The sequence below is a fragment of the Pseudorca crassidens genome, chromosome 5, assembly GCF_039906515.1.
Source record: "Pseudorca crassidens isolate mPseCra1 chromosome 5, mPseCra1.hap1, whole genome shotgun sequence".
In the NCBI taxonomy this organism is placed as follows: Eukaryota; Metazoa; Chordata; class Mammalia; order Artiodactyla; family Delphinidae; genus Pseudorca; species Pseudorca crassidens.
The window spans coordinates 125147024-125158506 of NC_090300.1; the positions used below are offsets into that span (position 1 = coordinate 125147024).

At 33.9% G+C, this 11483-nt stretch overlaps 1 pseudogene; it reads left to right on the forward strand.

Moving 5' to 3' along the window:
• Positions 1-10332: 10332 nt before the first annotated feature.
• Positions 10333-11185, forward strand: LOC137224319 (magnesium transporter NIPA2 pseudogene; annotated as a pseudogene).
• Positions 11186-11483: the final 298 nt, after the last annotated feature.

Below are 11483 nucleotides of genomic sequence, written 5' to 3' on the forward strand. Positions count from 1 at the left end.
AAGTAAAGGAGACAACAGAACTTGTACATTAAATATGTGATACTAAGTTTAATATATTTCTCAATTCTAGAAAAAATATAGAAGTTTGATCTTTTTCTTCCAGCTCTTGATGGATTATCTTTGTTCCCTTTTGATGTTTATATCCCACTAGAGAGACCAGTGTTGCAGAGCAAGAAGGAGAGAGATCATGCAGACTTTTCTAATCCAAGTAACAACTGTGGTTTTATTCCATTTGCAATAGAACCCCCAGTGAAAGTTTTAAAACACTAGAATGAATAAGCTGATTTGCATTTTAAGAATAAGAATGCTGACTCCTTTGAATGATGAATCAAATGAGTTTAAGAATGGAGACAAGAAAATAAGTTTGGTAGCTATTACAGAAACCTACTTAAAACAAGGTGAAAACTTGAAGTAGGCTGTTGGCCACAGAGATGGAGAGAAGTAAGCAAAAAAAGTCATCAATATAGAAGATAAAAGAGTCAGGAATTGATGATTCATAAGTGGTCCATAATAAATACATAGGGACAAGTAAGATGGATTTGAGAATTTTTGAATATTTGTACTGTTGGTTAAATTAAAATAAAAATATGAAGCCAGAATCTGTTTCCTGGAATGAGCTGGAGTGAGGAGAAAAGAATATTAGTTCTGTTTTACACATGTTAATTTGGGGAAGCCAATTAAATATCCTCATGCAGTTCTCCATCATAGATGGATAAATGGATCTGGGGATACAAATATGAATCAACAGGGCTCCTGGATGAAGATGGAAATGCAAATCAAAACAACAATAAGATATCACACATCTGTTAGGATGAATGTTATCAAAAAGACAAGACTTAACAAATGTTGACCAGAATGTGGAGAAAGGGGAATACTTGTACACTGCTGGTAGGAATGCAAACTGGTACACATATTTTTCATTTTTACCCATTTTCTAAAAAGTGATTGTTTTTGTTTTCTATCATGTATGTGACTGGATCTGAAAAGTGTAAGAGAATTTTATGTTTGCATGTCTAAGGTGAAAGCATAAATGTTAAGGCCTCAAGAGTTTAGAGGTGTGGTGCCTTAAATCTGAACCCTTAGAAATTGCAAGGAACATTATAATCTATGTCTGTAAACTGCCTGCCTCATTCTGACCCAGTATTTCCTCACGTATTCCCTGTGATAAAACATGTGCTTAAATTCCTCCTTTTTAATTAGTATTTTATATTTACTATATGCCTTAAAGTATGAGCTATACAGGTTCATAGTAAAAACAGAAGAATTTGGAATGTAACACTAAATATTGAAAAAATAAATTCATGATTTTTCCCAGGACTCAATCCATTAGTTATTTGAATAACTGTAGAGAAGATGTTTTTCCTATCATTACATCTCAATAATTGATACATCAAAGTTTTCCTTCTCTGTCTCTGAGGAAGACCAATATTCACTTCTTACCAATATCCAGATCTCCTTTTTCTCCCGGTCCTATGAGAAAGTCTGTGTATGACTGGTCTGGCCAATATGCATGATGTGTGATGTTCTGGAGTTGAGGCATTGGGGACAGTTCCATGATACTCTGGTCTGTTTCCTCAAGGGGGAGGCACTGTGTTGAGAATACAAAGCCACAGTATTAAGGTCATCAGGTTCACCGAGTCACTGCATGCAGGATAGGTGTCCTGGAGAATTATGTGATCTTGCAGAGAGGGCTTTGCATGAGTCAAAAACTGACTGTATTGTTTTGATCCAAGTTGGTTAGCAGATTGATCCAATTCCTAGGGTTGATACCTTTTTGGAACCAATATACTTCCCATCTTAGTGATCTCTCTCTTCAGCTTTTAACACAATTGAATGCATTTTTATTTCTTTAAAAATTTTTTTCTTAGGTTTACTGATGTAAAATTGACAATAAAAGTGCATATATTTACAGTGTACAATGTGACATTTTGGTATATGTATACCTTGTGAAATAATTACCACAATAAAGCTAATTAACATAATCATCTCATTACATAGTTATAATTTGTGTCACCTTTTACTTACTTATTGCCTGTCTGGTTATTTTTTTAAAGAACCATGGAGCCTTCAGCAGGTTTCTTTCTGCCAAAGAGCGTTTTCCTTTCTTCTCTAGGAAGACAGGGTAAAGAGCTGATCTCAAATTAGGGACTGAATTGGGTCATCTCTGGGCTCCAGTTTACATAAGATTCAATCTACCTCCGGTCTGTCTGTTCTTGGGGCATGTTATTGGGACATTTTAATCTTTGGACTGGGAGCCTGTCAGATCTCTTTTTCCTTAGCCCTGAAAACCTGAGAGATTCTGACCTGCAGAAATGTTAAGTTTAGCTCTCCAGATGTTTGCCTCCTCCTGTTTTTAAATCTTGCAGATATGTTGAGGAAAAAAATAACTGTGTTTTGAGACAGGCTCCATTTCTTTAGTAGATCTGTCCTAAGTATAACTCAATCACAGGAGATATTACTCAGTTTAGTAGTAAACAAGCCACCTGCCAGCAGATTGAGATTCAGAATTTGTCCATTGGAGAAAACTGGCTCTATTGGGGTATTCTCACATTGTCTGTTTCCTCTATCAACTCTGTAAAGTTCCAGAAGACTTACAGCTTTTCTTACTTCCAGTGGAGTTACTCGGCATGGGCTAAGTCTGACCCAGAGCCAAGCCCCTCCTTGGTCCCAGCTTATAATCGGCAAATATCATTAAAAGAATATAGCCAATGATGGGATACTCAGCTAACACATAAGGAGAGTCCCCCATCTCTGGAATTCCGATTTGATTCATTGGTGCTTCCACTGCTCTTTAGTGTCTTTAAAATTACAATTTTTGCAATGGAATTAGCTTTGCTAGTCGTTGCAGTGGAACTGTTACAGTTGTTATGATCTTCAGAATACAATATGAATATGAATAAATGAATTAAGTGTATTCTGAAGATCATAAATATAATAATAGAAGTTATATTACTATACCAGCTTCTAATGGATCTCACTGCTTCAGACCTTAACTTGTCCCCACATCAGAGTACATTCTCCCAACAGAAGAAGGCATATGGTTCTTTAAAATATAACGGTGTGGTGCTTCTCCAACCTTTCTAGTGGCTTCTGTGCACATTTAAATAAATCTATAAACCTTCCTATGGCTTAAAACGTTATATCATCTGATTCCAGAATGCTATTCTGGCTTTTTAATTCCAGAAGTTCCAACAGGAACTACATATCTATTAAAAATAGATTCCCATTTTCAGGCTTTCCTATCATGGCATCTATCACCCAAGATTATGATCCCCCGCCCAATTTCTTCCCAGTTTTGTACTTGCCTAGCACACATTGATCATTTCTCTTATCTTTGAAAATGCCAAGCTTATTTTCATCTCAGTTCTTTATCACTTGCTCACACTCTGTCTACAGCTATTGCATTGGTAAACTACTCCTTATCATTTAAGTATCAAATCAAATGTCACTTCCACAGAGAAGCCTTCCCCAAGCACCTTACTTAAATTAGCCTCTTCCCATCATGCTCAACTATAATACTATTTTATATTTTACTTCCTTTACAATACTTAACCCTACCTGAAATTATCTTTTTTATCTGTCCATTCTCTACTGCATACTTCCAAATATAAGGAAAGCTACAATAAACTTTCTTGTACCATTTTCTTTTGACATTTGTCATTATTTCTAGAGTGTGTATCTGGAGCAAATCAAAGTTTACATTGCCTGTTTTTGTCTTTGAATCATTTTGCTATGTTTTGAGAGAAAGATTTTACCAATTTACATTTACACAAACAGTATTTGGAAGTTCAATAAAGTTATTAAATACAAATAAAACAAAAATATTACACTATTCTTTATTTAAATTCCTTGAGCTTTAGTGTTTAGTGATTGAATATTTTTGTATACTTATATAAGTAGAGAAAAATTAAATTAATTTCTCTGGTCTCACATTTTTTATGACCAAGAAAAATGTTCAACGTAATACAGAGAACATTTTCCATACATACACAAATCTGTATTTATATACCTCATGATTCAGATTCAAAATGCACTCTACATGGAGTGAATCATTCAAATTTAAACCTATAAAGTGACATAATAATGGCTAAAATGAAAATATTTTTATTGTTAAAATGCTTCAGAAAATATTTAAATTAATTTAAAAATTAGAAATGAATTATTTCCTTAGTTAGACTGTATGGATATCAAAGAGTTTTATTTCATTTTAATTCCAGATATTTTATTAATTGCCAAGGAATGTTATTCCTTAGTAAGGCCAATAATTTTCAAATGCAGTTTTTGCCCAAATGTTGATTTATGGCTGGTATATTCAATGTTTCTTCCTCACCTTTTAGTTTCTGGTTTCACCTCATCATTGTGACTTCTAAATATTCCCTAATTGGAAAGAATTTTTTTGTGTTCTCTCAATATGAAAAGTAGTCATGAGGCAATAAGAAAGGCTCTGACCATCTCCCTTCCCAACTATCACATCTTCTAAATAGGAATTTGATGCAGCTGCTGTATTTGCATTAATAAAATCAGCTGCTTTCATCATTAAATTCCACCCACTGCTTAATGCCTAGAGCTGCAAAATGAGAATTTCAGCATGAGAATTAGCTGAAAGAGGCTCAAATTAGAGAAGAAAATGCAGCCTTTGAAAACATATATTACCACCCATAATCTTGCATAGTGGGAAAAATCACAATTAGCCCCTGGCCACGTATGGAATACACCAAATTCCTTCACAGCGGAGGGAATTTAAATCAAAGGAAATTATGGGAGGAAAGTTAAGTCTGTGTTGTATTGTTGGGTTAAGTAAACACTGATGGAATGGAGTCATGAGTGTCATAAATGTGATAAACTTATTCAAGATCTGAATTTGAGAATGGAGTCTAAGTTCTGAGAAATTGTATGTCTGATTATGTACTACACTAGATAATTTCTAAGTAAGAAACATTTAAACTAAATTAAACATTAAATGCCAGTGATATAATCATATATATATATATGAGTCATATATATATATATATATATATGAATCTTTAAGTGTATTTAACTTTAGAATGTGAAGATTACAGAATGAAGAATAGACTAGGAGGGATATAAGCAGTAAGCTGGTAGCCATAGAAATTATATTGTATGGGTATCTTTGGTTTTAAAGCCCCTTTTTACTATATAGTAAATATAAGAACTGTATCTTCCCCTTCATGCCATTCACTTAAGATGTGCATATCGACTTCATTTGTCCACAGTGTAAGATATTAAGAGTAGAATGATCCTTGAAACAAAAGTCAAGTTATACAGAACTGCCAAGGATTGATCTCAGTCACTCCCTCACTTTGTAATATAGATCCATCTGCATTAGATTAAGAGCCACTTCCATCTAGGTCTCAGAGCCTTGGTTTGGGGAATATTTAGGTAAGATTCTTTTGCTACATACTTGACTAGATCTCTGCTTTGTTCTCATTTACAGATTACTGAGATTCCTTTCTCCACTGAAATTAATACCTTTCAGAATTCATAGGTCCATTCACAACCCTATCAAAAAATGGGCAGAAGATCTAAATAAACATTTATCCAAAGAAGACATATGGATGGCCAAAAGGCACATGGAAAGATGCTCAACATCACTAATTATTAGAGAAATGTAAGTCAAAACTACAATGAGGTATTACTTCACACTGGTCAGAATGGCCATCATCAAAAAGTCTACAAATAAATGCTGAGAGGGTGTGGAGAAAAAGGAACCTTCCTATACAGTTGGGGGGAATGTAAATTGATACAGCCACTATGGAGAACAGTGTGAAGCTTCCTTAACAAACTAAAACTAGAGTTACCACACGATTCTACAATCCTACTCCTGGGCATATATCTGGAGAAAACTGTAATTTGAAAAGATACATGCACCCCAATGTTCACTGCAGCACTATTTACAACAGTCAAGATATGGAAGCAACCTAAATGTTCATCACAGATGAATGATAAAGAAGACATGGTATATTTATACAATAGAATATTACTCAGCCATAAAAAAAGGAATGAAATAATGCCATTTACAGCAACATGGATGGCCCTAGAGATTATCATACTAAGTGAAGTAAGCCAGACAGGGAAAGACAGATATCACATGATATCACTTACATGTGGAATCTAACAGTAACAACAAAAAAAAGATACAAATGAACTTATATATAAAACAGAAATAGACCCAAAGACATAGAAAACAAACTTATGGTTACCAAAGGGGTAAGTGGAGGAGGGATAAATTAGGAGTTTGGGATCAACATAAACATACTACTATACATAAAATAGATAATCAACAAAGACCTACTGTATAGCACAAGAAACTATATTGAATATTTTGTAATAACCTATAAGGGGAAAGAATCTGAAAAAAAAAATGTATAATTGAATCACTTTGCTTTTTACCGGAAACTAACACAACATTGCAAATCAACTATACTTCAGTTAAAAAATTATTTAAAAAAAAGAAAAAAAAAGAAGCATCCTGTATAACATTACTAAAATCTCAATGTATTGGATAAATGGGTCGCAGCTTCACTTCATTAAGAGTTTGAAACATTCTCCAGAATTGGGAAATATATCTAATAAATATATACTAAATCACTGATTATTTTTCAGAGCTCTAAAGATTGCTAAAATGTTAAATCTCTAATATCCAACTATAAATTAAATTAGGTGATATGTAGACTCATTAAAATGGACCATATATACATATATATATATATATATATAATCTGTTTGATTTTAATAGGATCCTAATTTTTAATGATGCTATTGACTTTTAATAAATGAATTTTTATCTGAATAATATTCAAATCAAATGGTATGCTAATACATATAGGCTTCATAGAGTATTAAGACACATATCCTGATTCATCAACCAAAATTTTATTCAGGATCTAAAAATCAGGGCTTCCCTGGTGGTGCAGTGGTTGAGAGTCCGCCTGCCGATGCAGGGGACACGGATTCGTGCCCCGGTCCGGGAAGATCCCACATGCCGCGGAGCGGCTGGGCCCGTGAGCCATGGCCGCTGAGCCTGGGCGTCCGGAGCCTGTGCTCCGCAACAGGAGAGGCCACAACAGTGAGAGGCCCGTGTACCGCAAAAAAAAAAAAAAAAAAAAAATCAATGGCAGGCTTAATGCTTTTTAAAATAAATAGCACTGTTTTAATTAAAAATGTCAGCAATGTAATTACTCCTTAAGCAAAAGGCCACAGAGAGGAAAATTGGATGATACTTAAATTAAGCATATGAGAAAATTAATTTGCATTAAAAAATAGCAATTAAACATTTCCATGGCATTATAAGTGATCATACTTTCAAGTTTTTCACTCCTGTGCAAAGTAGAAATTATTGAATTTATTTCAAAGGAAAACTGAAAATCTCTAGAAATATAGAATATAGCACTAGTTGCCATATCCAAAAAAGCATGCTATCTTAAAATATTCTAGGGTATTTCAGATTGTACTTGACCCTTTAGGTCTTCCGCTTCTTAATTCCTGAAATAAATTATTCAGACTAAAGTTTTAAGTCCCCTTCAAGATCTAAAATGCTGAGATTTCTGTATAATTTTTGTGGTTTCTTAGATAGTTGCCAAAATATGTACTGCTCTTTTATCTGAGCAGACTGGCCATTTAAAGTTTACTTAGCAGGAAGAAACAGTTATTTTCCTCCTAAATTCTATTACACTCTGTAGACAGATTCTTTATTCTCAGTATCTTTCTTTCATAATTTATAAAAAGAGAAACTCAACAAAGGTAATTTATTCACTTATTTATCCGTAGGTAAAATCTCCATTTACATTCCTGACAGAAAATCCTCAAAGGTGGAGTATTGGATTCATTTGATTGAAAGATACATTCGTTTGTCAAGCATAATTGTTGCATTATAATTTTATAAATACAGGTAGTCTTACCACTTAGATACATTCTGAAATAGGTCACTTGACTAACTAGGAATGATTTCCACTTTGTCTTTGAATGCTTACTTTGTTTCTCTTTTCCTTTGAAAGTCACTGCTGTAAGTGATAGATGGATGATGCATATGGTCCATCTACATCATTTCACTGATCATAGCCACAATCACCTTTTCTTCCCCTTCATCTGGTCCTGATTTCATACTACAAGGAAGAGAGTAACAATGTCTGTTTTCCATTTATTTACTTATTATGTCTTTCTCTTTCTCTCTGAAACCTTATTTTGTTCCACTGCTTCTAGAGAAAAAGCTAAACTAAATGTTCATGTGCCTTTTGTGTATATTTTACTAAAGCCTTTATAAAGAATTACATTGTAAAATATTAAAATAATGAAATAAAGCTTTTCTCCATAGGTATGAAATATTCCTACACATTTAATGAGATCTGACTGAAACCATTACATTTTGACTCTGGGAGAGCAAAGTTTAAATGCCACTAATAACTTAGGTATTCTTTTCTTGTTTTCATACTTCAACACATTTCCTGGTTGTAGCATCTCTAAATTTTCTACTCTTTCAAATCAATTTAATTAACCTCATTAAAAGCCTTTTTTCTTTTAAAAAACTTTTCATTTTTCTAAGTATTTATGAGACAAGATTATTTTAAAATTAGTTTTTCTTACAATGAATGTTCTCAGACAATATTATTGTACTATAATGTTTCCTCTTGGAAGCAAATGAATCAAAATTCTGTGGGACACAGTGATGACTGATGATGTCTTGTTAATATAAGAATGTTCCTATATTTTATTCCTTTCCATGGAAGCACAGTTTGTGGATTTTCTGATTTAATCATCATCAGTGATTAAATCTATCTTGAAAGAAATGCAAGTGTAATTTTTTTCCTCAAATTATTCAATGTTGAAATACTTTTAAATTTCAATTCTTTCGGTATTCACTTTTAAGGATCTAACTTAATTTCTTTGATTTTTTTCTCCCCCTGGAAGAGAAAGATCTGAGTGTTGAAATGTATGTTTATTCTTGTTCCTTTGTTTTGGATCATGTTGAATGTGAATGTCTGAAGAATCTCGTGGTGGGGCCAATAAATGTATGGCTGACAGAGAAATGTATGTCTGGAACTGACAGAAGTGGTTTGAAATAAATTTTAGATTTGACAATTACAAGAATACAAGCAATACATGAAATCAGGCAATTAGGAGTGGATGTGTAGTGTGTTCATAGAGAAGTTGAGGAGGTACAGTTTGGTAATGGGATTCTGGGAAGAGCCAATAATGAGAGGACAGTCAAAGAAAGGAGATTAAATGAAGACACTTGAGAAACAATGTTCAGAAAAACTGGAGTGAAAACCTTGATGTCATAAATAAAAAGAAAGGAGAGAGAGAACCACAATATAAAAGACATGCCAGTGATATAGAACACTCCAGAGAGATTAAACAAGAATTAACATGTGTCCATTTGATTAAGCAATCAGTGGGTTTATGGGGTCACATTTATGAGTCATTCAGTGGAACGGTAAAAATGGATGCTTAAATGCAGTACGTGAAAAAAGCTGATGAAATGAAGATTTAAATCATGGTTTGGATAGCCTCCATTGGAGAGACTGGAAAACTGAACATAGGCAAGGAAACAGCAGAGTAATTATTGAAGGAAGGAAGGTTATACTACTGAGTTTTTTTGTTTTGTTTTGTTTTTTCAGTCTCATGGCATCTATATTTTATCTGTTCAGGAGGAAGCAAAATCCCTGACAGACAAAAGGTGGGTGGGAAGAGGAGTTGCTTGTTTGGGTAAAGAAGCATGTAAGATGAGTAGGTCAAAGTTTTGACATAGTTACCTTGAGTAAAATTATGACTTAAAATCAATACAGGAAATCGATATTTAGCAAGAATGCATAAATGAAGCTATGTATCAGACTCATGTGTAGATGCTGATCTGACAAATTTGTCTGTGTCAAAATCTACTTGCATACTAAATTTTACAGCTCTTTAAATAAAGTGTAATGGTCAGCTGTGCCCAGAGCCTCCTCAGTGGTGGTACTTGGGTCCTGGTGGCAACTGTAGCCCAAGACCATACTGATGAGGTACCATTTTAGCATTCACTCGGGGAGGAGGTGGTACATATGGCTGGCTGTAGTCTCAACATCTGCACCTGGCATTGGATAACCAGTATGAGGATGGGAGAACCTATGGCTCTTTGACTACAGAAGACCTGATATTTATTCCAATTCAGAGTATCCATGTATGTCTTAAAGAATGGTTGCAGCAAGCTAGACTGATATCAATAGGAGCTGGGCAGTGAGATTTGAAGCCCAAGAAGGATTCACCATCCCATCACTGGCTTAAACATTGAGGCAGTCACATGACATGGCATGTAGGTGGCCCCTAGATATTGTACAGATGGCCAACTTAGCTACTTATATTTACAAAAGCTGTATTAGTGATTATTTTAGAAGTTCCTCGGATCACAGTAAGTGCTATTTTTCTTCATACTTTCTAAACAAAAGACTAAATCTTCATGGGAAAACTGAGTACTCCTTAAGCTGCCTTGGATCTTCAGTTACTTCATTCATGCTTCAAAAAAGAGAGAACAGAGACTTTAATACAATGTCTCACAAATTAATTGATTTGGGTTTGGTATTTTCTGAAGAATTTATCATCATTGTGCTCTTGATATTAACCTTTGCGGTAGGATCTTGCTCTAGACACAGCAACATCTGTAAAACAATATGCTCTTTAATTGGAGCATTTTCAGTATCCTATTTTAAAGGCCTGGGCATTATTATTAAATAACTTTTTTGTGGGAAAGTCTGTACTGGACATCCCCTGGATTGGCTTCTTCTGCTAAGCTTTATAGTCTGTGTAATGCACATAGATTAATTAATTATCTAAATAGGGCCCTGGATATATTCAACACTTCTATAGTGATTCTATTATATTAGGTATTCTTTACAACATTAATTTTAACTAGTTCAGCTCTTATTTTTGAGGAGTGACAAGATATGCCTGTTGATAGTACTTTGAGTGTCTACAACTTTGTGGGAAAAATGTTTAATACTTTTGTGCCTTTAAAGATGTTAGTTTTCATCTACTATGTCAGGCTATGTCTTTTCAAAGAGATGAAAAAGTAATGAATGACAATCTCTTAAATATATATGCAATTCTTAATAATAATGAAGAAAACTTAACTGGTGTCATTGAACAGCAAACTGGAGAAAATCCCTAGAGAAATGGAAATCTGATAGTTTTATGAGGAAAAATATTTAAAAGGCTAATTTGTAATTCTGCTAGTAAATGAATTTGAATATCAAATGTGTCTGAAAAAGGATTTTCCTGTGTTAAGCAGAATTTTAAGATGTCCCCCATGACCTTTACCTCTAGGTGTCAGTCCCATGATTACGTTATATTACATGGAAAAAAAGATGTTGCAGATGTAGGTAAGATTACAGAGGAGTTGACCATAAAAAAGAGAAATTATTCAGGTGGTGCTAATCTAATCACATAGCCCTTTAAAAGAAGAGAGTTTTCTCACTATTGACAGATGAGGTCAG